Below are 15,669 nucleotides of genomic sequence, written 5' to 3'. Positions count from 1 at the left end.
GTAAAAGTTTGAGGAGGAGAATATCTGAATAGTCTCAAAAAACCTCCCTCAAGTGAATTACTAATTACCAAGGGGAACATAACACCTTTACTATGAAGATGCCTGGACCAAGGTTAGTATTACTAACAGTGAGACACATCAATAGTGTGGACCTCCTGATATGATGCCCTGTGTGAGAAGAATACCTTTGTGGTATTCTTGACTAAAAAAAAAAGAAAAAGAAAAGAAAAAAGCAGAACTTCCATCTCACCATGAAAATACATCATACAAACTCAAATTGAATGACAGTCTATAAAATACTGACAAGTTATCCTCAAGAGTTTCAAGGTCATGAAAGACAAGGAAAGGCCAAGAAACTATCACAGATTAGAAGAGACAAAGAAGACTTGACACTAAGTGTAATGTGAGATCTTGGATTGGGTCCTAGAACAACTAAAGGGTACTTCAGGAGAAACTGGAGAAATGCAAGTAAAGTCAGTAGGTTAGCTCATAGAATTGTCCTACTAATTTCTTAACTTTGAACATTGCTAAATGGTTATAATAGACATAACATTAGAAGAAGCTGAATAGAAAGTGTATGATAATTCTCTGTACTGTTATTATAATTTTTCTATGTCTAAAAATATTTCAAAATAAAAAGTTTAAATATAAAGCAAGACTGAACAAGCCTAAATACTTGGGGTTAGGCATTATTGGGGAAGTCCTCAAGATGGTCCAGACAGGAATGTCTCAATCCTATATCCCTTTCTCATATTTGAATAGAAAATATACATGGGAGAATGTAGCATATCAGTTTCTAGTACATAACCACAGAGAACATTCACAGATATTATTGAAATTCAACATTTGTCTCTTGAATTGTCACCCTTCAAAAGTCATCGTTTCCCCACTCCAATTCATTAGTACAAATTTTTTAGTCTCAACAATATTTTTCATGTCATATCTATGAGTCAACAAAAATTAAAGATCAAAGTCCTTTAAATTTTAAATATCCCAAAATGTATCTTTATAATTGCCTATTTCTTTTGTTTGCCTTTTTAAAATTAGATATGAGATGTTTGTTTCCTCAATGCCTACTAAATTGGTATCTGATACAGAAAGAAAATCGCCAGTCTAGACAGGCTAATAGACCTCATGCCTCCTAAGGGAACAAATGTTTAAGCTCCTGTTTCAAGTCTCTTGGCAACTAAAACAAGTAACAACTACAGTCAGGGCACATGACTAGGTTGCACATCAGGTCCCCAGTTGGGGGCGCGTGAGAGGCAACCACACAGTGATGTTTCTCTCCCTCTCTTTCTCCTTTCCCCTCTCTCTAAAAATAAATAAATAAATAAAAACAAATATTTAAAAAAAACAAGTAACAACTATACACATGACTAAATTTATGGGAGTTTACTATGTTTACTATTGTCTCACTAAAGCTCACAATAACCCTTAAATAGATATTATACCACCTCCATTTTACAGTTAATGAAACTGAGGCTTAAGGAAATAAATTAATTCTTTCAATATCACAGAATAAGTGGTAGAATTGGGTCCCAGTTGCTAGGTACTCTGTGATTTATTGCTTATTTTCAATATTCTTGTGAATATTCATTGATGAATATCACAGGTATTAGATGTCTACCTAGAAACTTCTGTAAATCCCAAACTGCTGGTTTAGGAAATGACATCTATTGCATATAGTAGTCTGCTGGCATAGTTCATCTTTTCTATATTGCATAGTTAGCATAAGCTAACTAAAAATATGTAGATCTGATTAGAACAGGACAAACAAAAAATGTACCATACAAATCAATTTAAAGATCAAATGGGATCTTGCTTATCTAGAATTTCTCCTTTGCTATCTGGTGATTAATTGTACATTTTAATATGCAAATTTCTAGTTGACTTAAGATGAATACTAGATTCCCTAATCACTGTAATTTCACATGTGGAGACTTTTACTATGGGAAATAAAGCTCTTTTCTCTCCTCTAGACCATCCTGTATACACCTGCCAGATTAATCTTCTTAAAACTTTCCATTACTTCACTTCTCAACTGAAAAACTTTAAATGGGTCCATATTGCCTTTGAAACATTGTCTAAATTCCTCAGCAGGCTGGCTCCAACCCCTTCTTTCCAATAAAATTTTATCATCAATTACAATAATTTCTTTAACAACTAGCAGAAATCCCAACTCAGACTGACGTAAATAAAAAAATACTCCTTTTCTCATATAACCAGGAGGACAGAAAAAGGATAGGCTTTGAGGTAACTTAACCTAGTGGTTCTGGTTCCATGACCCTAGGATTCTCTCTCTCTCTTTCTGTCTCTCTCTGTTTTTGTCAAACATTCTGTACTTAAGCCAAATGAAAACATGACTCCTTGATCTCTCTTTGTCGTGAAAAATCTTCCCCACCATCTCTACCCATTCTTCAGGGCCCACATTTTCTATGGTCAATCCCTGGTTTCCCCAGCCAAGAGTCTTGCCCTCTATCTCTGTAACTCCATGCTAATTTATATCTGCATCTTTGGCCCTTGCTAAAATAGCTACTTACATCCACATCCTACCTGCTATACTAAGCAATAGGCTCCTTGAGGGCTGAGTCCAAGTCTAGCCCCTCTCTCTATCCCCATTCCTGACTAGTCCTTTGTACACAGGACCTCAATAAATTAGCCAACCCATCAACAGTCAACCTAATGGCAAGATCTGTGAAGTTACTAATCCTAAGGCAACATTTTCTCCCTCTTATTTGGTGATCTTCAGGGCCTAACAAATAAGACAAGTTTTTTATTTCTTTGTTAAACATGCCATTCTCATCAAATAGTAAAGAGAACTTCCTTTTAAAAAAGTCAAATTTAAGAAAACTCCTAAACCTTGGGTTGAAATCAGCCAGAGGACATTCACATTTAGAGGGGTTGTTTTCTGCAGAAATAGAACTTGCAGCAGAAGAGCTGTTCCAAAATCTAAAGCCATTCCAGGACCCAGGCTAAGCCTGCCTCACGTTGGTGATGCTTCCTCTATGTTCCCTACTTACCTGCACATTATCCCTGTCCAGTGAGACACGAGACAAAAACCAGCCATCTCTGCATCACTCACTCTCTAAATGCATTAAGAAATGTAAAGTTTACCTTCTCTAAGATTTACCTGCCCAGAAGTGGAGTCCAAAAGAAGCAAGAGGGTGTGGCTTAGAGGAAATTATATGGTAAACTTGGGCTCCCCTGACCACCACCTCCTCACCTAGTATTAAGCTTGTAAGCCACATTGGAGTCTATATTATCTCAAGCAATTTGGGCACTAGTTCATTGTTGTTTGTTTGTTTGTTTGTTTTTTAGTTAATAACAGCAGCAAAGAAGCCAGCAAAGCGCAATATGATGCTTGTTTGCCTGAAGCGCTATGTGGGAGAGAATGAAAGTTTGTTTTGGTGCAGGATGAGGTCAGTTGTCTGGCATTGGGATTCATTCAATCACTCGTCCTAAAATATTTAATAAGTGTCTATTAGTTACTATGTTCATTATGAGCTTCAAATTTTTTGGCACCAGATGCAAAAGCCAACTCTCTTCTCCCAGAGCCAGCTCTCTCATCCATGGCTTAAGAGCTCAAGGTGAGCTGCTTTCATGAATGTTCTACCCAAAGCCACAGTGTAGATGTGACCAAGCCTCACTAAAGATGGCTGTTGTGTCAAGCCAGCTGGCCGCATCACATGGATTGCTAAATGGGAAGGGGCAAGGGGTGTTTACCCTCTCATCTCTTTGAAAAAAAAGGCTTGTAAGAACATATCACTTCTGACTTGCAACTAAAGCCTCAGTGTAGAACATGGGGTGGAGCAGCCCTTCACTGCTGCTGAGCCAGGAGATCACCCTAGCACCAAATTCTTGAGATCCAATGGTGATGGACAGTTGCTCATAAAGGCAACTTCTAATGAAGAGATTGCTCTCTTCCATCATTCATTCATCTTTCATGTATTGATTCATTCAACCAACACTTATTGAGAACTTTCCATTTGCCAGGTTCTCTACCCCTAAAGATATAACAATCAGGGAGACAGATACACACAAATAACTACCATGTGCTAAAATCAGCATCATGATAGAAATAAGCACAGAGTGAGGAAGCAGAGAGATGAAATGACAAACTCTGCCAGGGGAGTCAGAGATGGCTCAGAAAGGAGATAACATGGGGACCAACGAAGGATGTAAACATCAGAGATGTCCCGACCCCCAAGTTGTTCCAAGCATCCAAAGTAAATGCAAGTATGAGCAAAGATGTGAGTAGTTTTACTTTAAATATAGGGAGAGTTGGAAAAGGACAGATCAGGACTTCTCAGCTAAATATTGGGATAAAATCATTGCATGAAGACAACCCAAGTTACTAATCATTGTTTTATTGACAATAACAACTTCTTTCCTAGGGCCCTTCAATGCTCTTCAGTTCCCTATTGTTTGTGGGTAAATATCCACCTGCTATTTCACAGTACTTCTTCTTAATTGGCAACCAGCTGTCTCTAGGAAATAAGATATTATGTTCAAGTGTAACTATTTTTTCCACCCCCATCTTATCACTGAGAAAAAGGCAGAATAGAGAAAATATAGTCTTAAAATAGCTTCTTTAAAAAATAAAAACAGCAATATGATACAAAGTTAGTGCTGAGAATTCTGTTTTCTAAGGTGTCAGCTCTAAGTAGGCAAAGACTATGCGGTGTTGATTCTGTTTCACAAAGCAACTGGAACAGATCTATTCAAACATTAGTGATCACTTCTTCATCAAATTAAAGAATTATCTTCTCCCTGGATATCCCCTCTTGAGAGTCCTTTTATTTGAAAATTGTATGGCCCTTGGAACTTCTGAGACTCTTCAATATAAAATTTCTGCAGTCTCAGAGCTGCGTTTCTGGGTCAGCTGGATGCTGCCTCCCCACTCAGTAGTGCTGGCTGAGATGGAAGAGATGCACAGGGGAAGGAATGCAGTGGTGGTACAGAGCTTCCATACCCCTGCCAGGGACATGTCATTCTCCACGTGTTTACCCTCCTGTAAGCTTCCCGAAACCCCTTCTTCTCGGTTTTTATGGAGGCTTTATTTATGTAGGATGGTTAATTAAATCACTGGCCATTGTAATTAATTTAACCTCTGGTTCCTTTTCCTCCCTGGAAATCAAGTCATAGGAATGAAAGTTCCAAACTTCTGTTCTTGGTTAGTTCCCCTGGCAACCAGCCCCCATATAAGAAAAAAAGAAAAGAAAAGAAAAAAAAATAGTGCTGGCTGGACGTACCAGAGAGCAGGGGCACCTTGGAAAAAGAGTACCATGCACATGTGATTGGATATACGCAGCAATAAGACCATCCTGACTGGTAAAGGAAGAAAAACAAAAACATCAAGCTATACCTGGTTAAAGGGCAGTGGAAGAAATAGAGAAATCCCTCAACCAAAGAATAAACAATGCAATTCCAGGTGCCTTGATTCATGGAATGGACAAGATTTGCCCAGGGGGAGCAGTACTTCTGTATGTAGCCTACTAAGTGAATCCTACTTCTAGAGTCCATAGTTCTATTTCTTCATTAACATTCACATTAGCAAATAAAACAAACAGTTAATTTTTTCATCTAGAGAATGTTAAGATTGTGATACAGGAATAAAAACACAGTGTCTTACAGATGTAGCAGATGAAGGCCCACAGAAGTTCAATAGCCTTCTTATAGCCTCAAAGAACTTACACTACTCTAAGCAACTGCATGGCAAACATTTCCGTACTGGAGGTGGAAATTTCCCTATAGGCAGTGCTCATCCAGGGCATTTCTCTGAACTTGAAAGGGGGAGACAAGAATAGCTTTATAGGAGCCTGTATGTGTTCCCTCCAGGTCATCAAAAAATTATAACAAATCATAACATTTTGGAATTCAAAAAAAAAATCTAGTTAAGTTCAACTCCTTTTTGCAGATGAGGAAGAAGAGGCTTCAGGGAATACAGTGACTTCATTGAAGTAAGGCAACTATCGAAGTAAACGAAAAAGCCAAAACTACACTCCAGTTGTCTGATTCCAACTTCAAACTTATCTTCAACTAAAAAGAAAAAAAAGATAAGAAGCAACAATAAGAAAAATAAGATCTCTAATTTTTCAAAGCTAAACTAATCTACATTCCCAGACTATCACTCTCCTTGGTGACTACCATTTGTCTGCTGCCTGCTATGGGAAGTTAGGCTTCTTTTCATGACTATAATGGGAGCCTGAAGCTCTAGCTTTTCAGTAATAGTTCTGTATTCAATGCATTCTTATTCTTTCTAGATAAACTAGAAAATACCTTTCTTCTCCTAAGAAAAATATCTCTGAGGTTGCAGCTTGCTGCATTGAAAGCACAGGAAAGCGCAGGAATAAGTCAGAAGACAGCCAGACCTCTGACAGGACTCTGAGTCTATGTGTACATGCACACATGCTCCCCTGGACTGCTGCAGCCCCATATTTTCTCCTGGTTTGGACCTGTTTTCATATCCTGACACCTGCTTCTGGGCTTCTACATTCACGGGAGCCTGTCCTGGTTGAACACAGTGAAGGTTGTCATCCATCTGCATCCATTGTCCCAAGCATGTACCGAGTTCTCTCTCAGCCACCTGCCTCACCTCTCACTTCCTGCCACAGACCTCTGGTTACCAGCCTTAGTCACTACTCCTAACCAGTCCTAACCAGAGAGCGAGGGAAAACCACGGTCCTCGAGCAAAGGTTCACACACATGTAAGTTTTCCTGGAGCAGTTAATTTTTTTAATTGAGTCACCACATTTTTATTTTGTTCAATAAGTACATATTTAGAAGCTACTATCATCTATTAGCATCATTACTTTATTTAATAAATGATCATTTTTGCAAGTCTGGTTTTTTTAATAACTTGTATTTTAACTCAGAAAGACTAAGAAAGTTATTATGTTGTTATTTCAAATTAGCTTGCCAACAGTCTTAATACATTGTTCCTCATTTTCTTAGGTCTCATCACTTGGGTGAAATTTTTATCACAGGCCTGCATCTGAGAACAACTGCCTTAGGGTCCAGAGGCCAAATATGTTCAAGAGCCAGGCCAGTAACAAAACACTGGGATCAGCACCCAGGCCAGGATATATGGTTAGGAGAGTGAGGCGTTGGCCTTGGATTCAAAATTTAGGGAGATACCAGAAAAACTCAGTCATCAAGATAAACAATATTTTAATAAAGCAAAATCAATGCAGAAATCTATCCATGCTGAAGAAACCTTTCTATAAAGACGGGATCAGTATTATATTGACTTTTCCTTGTGCCACAACTCTAATATGGCTCTGCTATTACCAGTTGCATGAACGCAACCCATGGTGGGAACAGTGGATATTAGAGAGCACGTGACTAGAAAGTGGTCACACTTGTTGAATTGTACAATGCTGTGCTCATGAACATGGGGGTCCCATGTGCCATCTCTGGTCTTACTGTGGTCTACCAATTCATGAACATCAAGCATCTCAAAAGAAGATTCACCCTTAGTGCCCATCTCAGATCATTAAGACAGTAGGTCAAGGCAGATTAACCAGAGATTTCTTTACAAAAGGAATTGGTAAACTTCATGCAGAATGAAGAGGCACCTTGGAATTGAAAAACTCAAATCTGAAAATTCTCAAAACAAAGAGGGAAATGGGGCTGTCCCTTAAATGCTGCTGTGGGTGCCAAATGGAGAAGGTATCCGCTGTGAGGAGATAGGAGTCAAGGCCTATGAGCTCAGTCTAGGGACCCTATTTGGATGTCAGCCAGAGGAGTCCATACCTTACGGTGGCGTTCTGATTCTCTTCCTATGCCTAAGGGGGGAAAAGAGAGGCAAATAAAAAGGGTGAAATATATCTCCCTGAAAGGCTCTGAGCTGAGACTATAAAGCCATTCTGTGGTCTGATCTTAACAGTTCATATTTATTGAACACTCCCAGTGCTCAGCACTTTATATACATTATCTCATATTGTACTGATAACATCTCTGTGAGGAATACATTATACTTTTTCCATGATGAAGAAACTGAGGGTCATAGTAGTAGAACAGGGATTTGAATCCAGAGACTGACTGATTCCAGAGTCTGCATGCTTAACCACTCACTAGACCACCTCTTAGGAGTTAAGAGAGGTAGGAAGCACTTGCCCAAAATAATATTGATGGAAGGGTGTCTGGAGAGTATGCAAATCTGTCAATTCCCCCAGACATTTCAAATTTCAGCCTTGGATCAAACAAGAACATGAGTGAGCTGTACACCCATCTGCTTGACATTGAAGGACATTATAACCTAACACCGAAGGACAAAACAAATCTAACACAAAGATGCTGTTGAAGGCATCACCCACTACCTTGACATAGTATCCTTTTTACCAATACCCATGGGGAAACATTTTCTGTTACTCACAGGATCATGAAAAGCTGTATTCTCCTAGTCGCTTTGTTTACAAATATGAACAGAGTAAATTCTGTTCCTCTCTGGTTTCCTTCTTTGTTATGGCTTCTAAGAATTGTTAAGCCAAATTTATATCCCCTTTCCAGAAACTCTCCAGGACCATATACCTATAATATGCCTTTTGGTATACTATGCTCATTCTCTGCTTTATTATTTTCCTACATATATTCTCCTTTGGTCCTGATTTCCACAGCTCTTTATTTCATATCCTTTCCTTTATTTAGTACCCTGTTTCTAATCTCTTCAGGAATGAGGTGTTGGATGAATAAATGAATAACAGTCAAATAAATAGTTGTCTTTCTTTTAATTGCTTGGAGAGGGAGAGGGAGGGGGATGGGGGGAGATTTGTTGTTCTACTTATTTATGCATTCATTGATTGCTTCTTGTATGTGCCCTGACCAGAGATCAAACCCACACCTCGGTGTATCAGGACAATGCTGTAACCAACTGAGCTACCGGGCCTGGGCTCAGTTCTTTTTCTTTTCTTCTTTTATTAATTTAAAGAGATGCATGACGCCTACTCAAGTTCCTGAGTTCAAAGCAGAGGACTTGAAAGACTTGATCAACAAGGCAGTGCATATAGGAACCCTATGATCAGTAGAGGTGGTAGCAACACAGCAACTAGCAAAGCCATGGTTTGAATGGAAAAAGTGAATGATGACCTCATGTTAGCAAAAAGAGGAACAATAATGCCCCCCCAAAAACACTTAAACCACGCTGGGAACTCTGTCAATGAGAACTTCGGAGAACTGGGTTTCTACTTGTGAGACTGTCAAAGGCTTCAACCTGAGACTGCTATTAGCACAACCCACACACTCTTGAGTCCATCATTCTGGGCTGCCGTGTCCTGTAAGATATGATTATATACATGCAAGACTGAGATATGTTTTTGCATTGGTTTGTTTCATTGGTAGCTCCAAACCATAATTACACTTTTAGGTACCAAGTTTTATCCCAAGACTACATATCACTGTTATTTCACTTTCAAGGACCTCAAATGCTCCCAAAGCTACCCCTACTCAAGTCACTCAAACCTTTAGTTGTTGACCCAATAATAAAGCCCTAGCAACGCAGGTTAATTAGTTTGTTCCAGATGGTCAGCGGAGGAGAGGAATGTCCAAGAGGAAGGTAATTTGGCTGAAGAGGAATCATATGAGAGAAGCTCTGGTTAGGGCCTTTACTCAGACTGTAGAAACAAATACACTCTAAATTCTACGTTTAAGGTTCCCCCTGTTGGATCCTGATTGACAGACTGTTTAAGCGTGTTGCCCCTCACCTGGGCAGTGATCTTGGGCTTAATAATGCATGATCATTCCAACACTTTTCCTAAATGACTATACCCATCAGAAGAAAATGTCTTATGCTTAGAGCACCCCTCTACTGCCTAGATGGAATGCAACTCGATTCATTAATTGCTTAATGAAGACAATTAAGACTTCTAGTCAAGACGGTGGCACAGGTAAATGCAGTACTCAAATCATTCCTACAACCACATCAAAATTACAACTAAGCTACAGAATAACCATCATCATTCTACCTGAATGGAAGCCCAACAACTAGAGATTTAAAGAAGAAGCCATATTAGCTAATGTATCTCTCCACACCATGCCCCTTTCCATGCTTAGAAAGTGAATAAGTACTTTGGTCTCTGCATTTTCTTTTCTTTGTGAAAAAAAAAATACCAATAAAGAAGATGCTGTACCAAAACTGGTAGGAGGGGCAGAGACTGGAACAGGCTGGTCCCACACCCACTTGTAGCAGATAAAAACCTGGGGTATATCTTAGCTGTGGAAGTCTCACTTAAGGAAGGAGGGGTCCCAAACTCACACCACACGCTCCAGCCCAGGATACTAGTATCAGGAATAGAAGTCCCCATAACTTCTGACTGTGAAAACCAGCCAGGACTGTGGCTGAGTGAGAAAGAGGGCTTCTCAAGTCCCAGACAGTTCCTCTTAAGGATCCATGCACAGACTTACCCAGATTCACTCCCTCTGAGCTCCAGCACTGGGGCAGCAGCTTAAAAGGAACCAGGGACACACAAGGAGGAACTAAATTGTCTGGCATCGGGGCAAGAGCTGGAGGAACAGCTTTCTGCCACACAAAAGTGCTGGCAGAAGCCATGGTTCCTTTTCTAAGCCCTCTCCTCAACAGTTTGCAGGTGGGTGCCATATCTGAGTCTTCATCAACCTGGCTCACAATGTTTGCCCCACCCTGGTGATTCTCTGAGACCCTCCCCCATCTCATCCAGCTTCCGGCCCACCCAGGCTGTTTCCATAGGCTTCTCCACACAAATGGCCTGTCTTGGCACATGCTTCAGGCTTTCCTAAAATTTCTCAAACAAGCAACATTGGCTTCAGCCTGCCCCATACCTCTCTCTAAGCGGCCCCAGGACCAGCACTAGGAGCAGCCAGCCCTCGTTTGCAGCTTGGCCTCTTGGATATTTCCAAACCCAGCACAATTAGCATGCATTTATAACTCATGCCGGGTGGTCACAGGAGAACACAGGTGGCTGGCCTTGGCCTGCATCTCTCAGGAGGCCCCAGAGCCAGCACACCCAATAGAGAATTTCAAATTACGTTGAAGAATCACCCAACCACCTCCACAAGTGACACATTCAAAAGGTGGACTCCACAAGCAACAGAGCCCTACCAAAGTAAGTCCTGCTCTGTGGGGTCTGCCCCTGCATACGTGATCCAGTCAGCCTCGGGGGGTAAATCTCTCACTGATGTGCCAACAAGAATCAATGCTGCACTACAACAAAAGGGTGTACACAGCCCACACAGGGCTTGGTGGGGGGCACACCTGGAACACCCAGCTTGAGTGCCACTGAGCCCTACAGGAAACCTTCTACATAAGGCCACTCTACCAATCCTGGGAGACATAACAGCTCCATCTAACACACAGAAACCAAAACAATGAGGCTGTCAAAATGATGAGACAAAGAGACATGTACCAAATGAAACAACAGAACAAACTCCAGAGAAAGCACTGAACAAAATGGAGACATGCAACCTATCAGATTCAGAGTTCAAAACATTGGTTATAAGGATCCTCAGTTATCTCAGTGATAGCATCAACAAAGAGATGGGAAACATAAAAATGGAGCTAGAAAACATAAAAAAGTACCAGTAAGAAATGAAGAATACATTAACTGAAATGAAAAATGCATTACAGGGAATCAACAGTAGAGTAGATGGAGCAGAGCATCAAATCAGTGATTTGGAATATAAGGAAGCAAAAAACACCTAATAAGAATAGCAAAAAGAAAAGTAACCCAAAAAATATGAGAATATATGTAAGGAGTCTCTTGTGTAACATGGGTATACTGGAAGGAAAAGAAAGAAAGTAAGAAATTAAAAACTTATTTGAAGAAAAATGATGACAGAATATTTCCCTCACCTGGTGAAGGAAATACACATACAAGTCCAGTACACTCACAGAGTCCCAAACAAGATGAACCTAAAGTGGTCCTAACCAAGACACGCCATTATTAAAATGCCAAAAGTTAAGGACAAAGAGAGAATCTTAAAAGCAACAAGAGAAAAGAAGAGAGTTACCTACAAGGAATCTCCCATAAGACTGTCAGCTTATTTCTCAACAGAAACTTCATAGGCCAGGAGTGGCAAGAAATATTCAAAGTAATGAAAAGCAGGGACCTACAACCAAGATTACTCTACCCAGCAAAGCTATCATTTAGAATTGAAGGGTAGACAGAGCTTTTCCAGACAAGAAAGAGCTAAGGGAGTTCATCATCACCAAACCAGAGAAATGTTAAAGGGTCTTCTCTAATAAGAAAAAAAAAAAAAAGATAAAAAATATGATCAGTAAAATGGCAACAAATACATATCTACCAATAACTGAATTTAAAAACAAAATAAATAAGCAAGCAGAACAGAAACAGACTCATGGATACAGAAAACATTTTGATGGTTTCCAGATGGGAGGAGGATTGGGGGCATGAGTGAAAAAGGTGAGGGGACTAAGAAATACAAAATGGTAGTCACTGAATAGTCATGGAATGTAAAGTACAGCACAGGGAATATAGTCCGATAACTGCGTATGGTGTCAGATGGATACCAGATTTATCGGGATGATAACTTAGTAAGCTACACAATGCCTAATCAATGGGGTGTACAGCTGAAACTAATATAATGTTGTATGTTAACTGAAAAATAACAAATGATAAAAATTAAAATATTGGAACCTTAAAAAATGAAGGCAGTTAGATTCTCAAATTTAAAAAAAGAAAAAAATTAAAATGTCCTGTGCTAGATTGTAAATATCTGGAGATCTTCATGTTTCTGAATCAATCAACCAACTAACAAGTATTTATTAAACATCACCCATGAGTTCATCACTGTGACAATTGGTGAACCCACCAATAAATAAATAAATAAATAAACCATGACCTGATTGTTGTCCTCAAAGAACTTACTCTGAAGTTGGAAAGACAAAACGCTCATTAAAAGTAAACGAATCCTTATAATCAAAGCATTTGTCATTAGTGATAAAAGTTCAAAGAAATAGAACACTGAGAGAGCGGTTTGTTTAAGCAGAGGTAGGATTTGAGCTGACGGTAAAGAGGAGGCAAAATTTAACAAAGAGCAAAAAATGAGAGTTCATTCCAAGCTGGAGAAAAGAAAAATTGAAGACACAACTAGCCCTAGTACTTCTGAGCTGGTATTGGAGTTCTCCTGTCACTCTGGTTGGCTTTAGAGACACTATCAGATACTCCAGGAAAGGAAGAGCAATTCTTCCAAGACCATGCAAATTAAAATCTTGCAGAAGCAGCTCCATCTTTACTGTTCTTTTCTACCAATTGGACTTTATTTGATTCTTTCCTCTTCCACGTAAGTCTTATTTTCCCAATTTATATTTTGAGCTACAATTTTGAAAGCACATTTATTGGAGTTTCTAAAGAAGACTCAAAATACAGTCAGTATGTATTTTTCAGCAAACAATATTGCCCTTCCAGATAACCATGCTGCAACTAGTATTGTTTATCACTCTCTGCTCTGGGATGAGGCTACACCTTCCAATTATAAAACTAATGGAATGCAGCTCCATTTTCCCCTGTCTGCTTCTAGCCCCCTGGGAGGTCTTCATTTTTCTTGCAGATGATGGAATTATCTGAGGAATGGGGGAATGTGTTTTTCCTTGGGGATGGGGCATGGTGATAATTGATTCATAGCCAGTAGACATGTAGTCTCAAAGCAGCCAGTAATGTTCCTGAAGCGACTAGAGCTAACTGGAGCCTACATTCTCCTGTCAAGCTGACTGAGGACTTCAGAAACACCAGGGAAAGGGAAACAGCACATTTTGTTTCTTCAAAATAAATCTCCCATCTCACTGTCTGAGACATTTTGCTCTCCTGAGGACACAGGGCCTGCTTCTCAGACTTTCCGATTGGCTCTTCCTTGCCTCCCACCCATTTCTATTAAAATGGGTTACTGGGATCCAGAAGAGGAAACCTGCCACTGTCACATCAAGCTTTTTATCTTTTTTCCTCCCTCTCACCCTCTCCAACCTCACCTGGACCCTTTTTCTTTTCTCCCCCTTTGCTGCCACTACATCCTGGTCTTCCTCACTCATCCATTATTACCCAGGGGATCTCTGAAAGTCTTCAGAGGAAAACAATTCCTGGACTGGCTTTCAAAACAAAGCATTATGAGACTCTAACTCGATCTCAATTACTGCTTGGCACTACGTTTTATGAGTGAGATATGCCATAAAATAGCAATTTCTAAATTTAACTAGCATTACATAATGCAATTATTCATTACAGAAAGTTGTTGTTTATATATCGCCTAAGCTATTGATTAGTATGAAAAAGGCAGTGTACTGGAAGCCATATTAATCGATCATTATTTAAAGTGGTTAAACAAATATCTCATTTGTTTCCATGAATTTTCCTCCTGGAATTATGCTCATACAAGGTAGCAACGAACTATAATCCAGAGCCACATAACAACACCAGAACAGAATCTAGCAAGAGAGGCAAAGAAATGACTTTCTCATTCTGTTGTTTGAAATGCTGGAAAAGGCAATTAAAGCAGAGTAAACCATATTTTTCTTCCACACACCCAACCTCACTTTGCTTCCTTCCCTAATAACCATAAGCTGAAACCACTTAAGGATTACAATTATCCATCATCATTATCGCCCATATTATGACGAGGCTGCTACCCTTGCAAACTATGCTTCTGAGAGATTTTTGTTTGTTTGTTTTTGGCTTTATAGGCTCCTTCGGGCAGAATGGGGGCGGGGGGAAAAAAAGAGATGGAAATTCAGTCAGGAAAACAATTAACTAGCACAGCTTCACCGCACAGTAACATCAAATCATACAGCAATTAGAGAGCTCTGCAAAACCCCCGGTTCGGCTTCATGCGCATCTAAGGATGAAAACGGATATGTACACTGAGCTGATGCTGCACTGAAAATGAAAAAATCAAAGAGGCAAACATTGTAAAATTTCATTCTCTGCCTAATCACAGTTCAAGAATGGTGATTTGGGCTGAGAGTATTTTTAATCTGTACATAAGAAAATTCACTTTTCTCTCCTCAAGCCATGATAGATTGCCAGAGAATTGTCTACCATTCCTTTATCCCCCCACAATAAATATTAAAAATATTAATGTTGCAAAAAATATATTGCACCTATTGACTAATAAAGGGGTTATTTAACCTATTGTCCTTACAGATTACCAAAGCCTGTATTGTTAGATCGAGCAAAGTAATAACTAAAGCCTTTTCAAAAGCCAGGTGACAGTGCTTTTAAAGGCAAGAAAGATCTACCAATCCTTGTCTTGCACCTTACCACTTAAGAGACATTTACCTTTATTTTGTAAAAATGCCAGTATAAATTACATAACCTGGAAAATGTGCATATTTTCTTCCCACTTTTTTTCCTAACTGAATGCTTTCCTGGAAAGTTTTTGGGACAATAGAAGTTAATTTGTAATACAGCAGGAATTTCGCAGTACAAAGCAATTCACACAGGCTTATTTTTCCCCTGAAAGTATTTCTGTCATTTGACTATGGGTTTAAACAAGAAATAAAGTGATTGCAAAGTCTGCTTCCCTTATTATTTTTAAATAAACTGTTTTGGGATAATTTTTGAGAGACAGAAAAGTGGCCAAGGTAATACAGAGAGTTCCCATTATAACCCTTACCCAGCTTCCTCATTTTTTACGTCTTACATTATTATGGTACATATGTCAAAACTAAAAAACTGACATTAATAG

Source organism: Furipterus horrens, unplaced genomic scaffold (assembly GCF_987537825.1).
Source record: "Furipterus horrens unplaced genomic scaffold, mFurHor1.1.pri manual_scaffold_1, whole genome shotgun sequence".
Lineage (NCBI taxonomy): Eukaryota > Metazoa > Chordata > Mammalia > Chiroptera > Furipteridae > Furipterus > Furipterus horrens.
Note: the sequence above shows the minus strand (reverse complement) of the source record.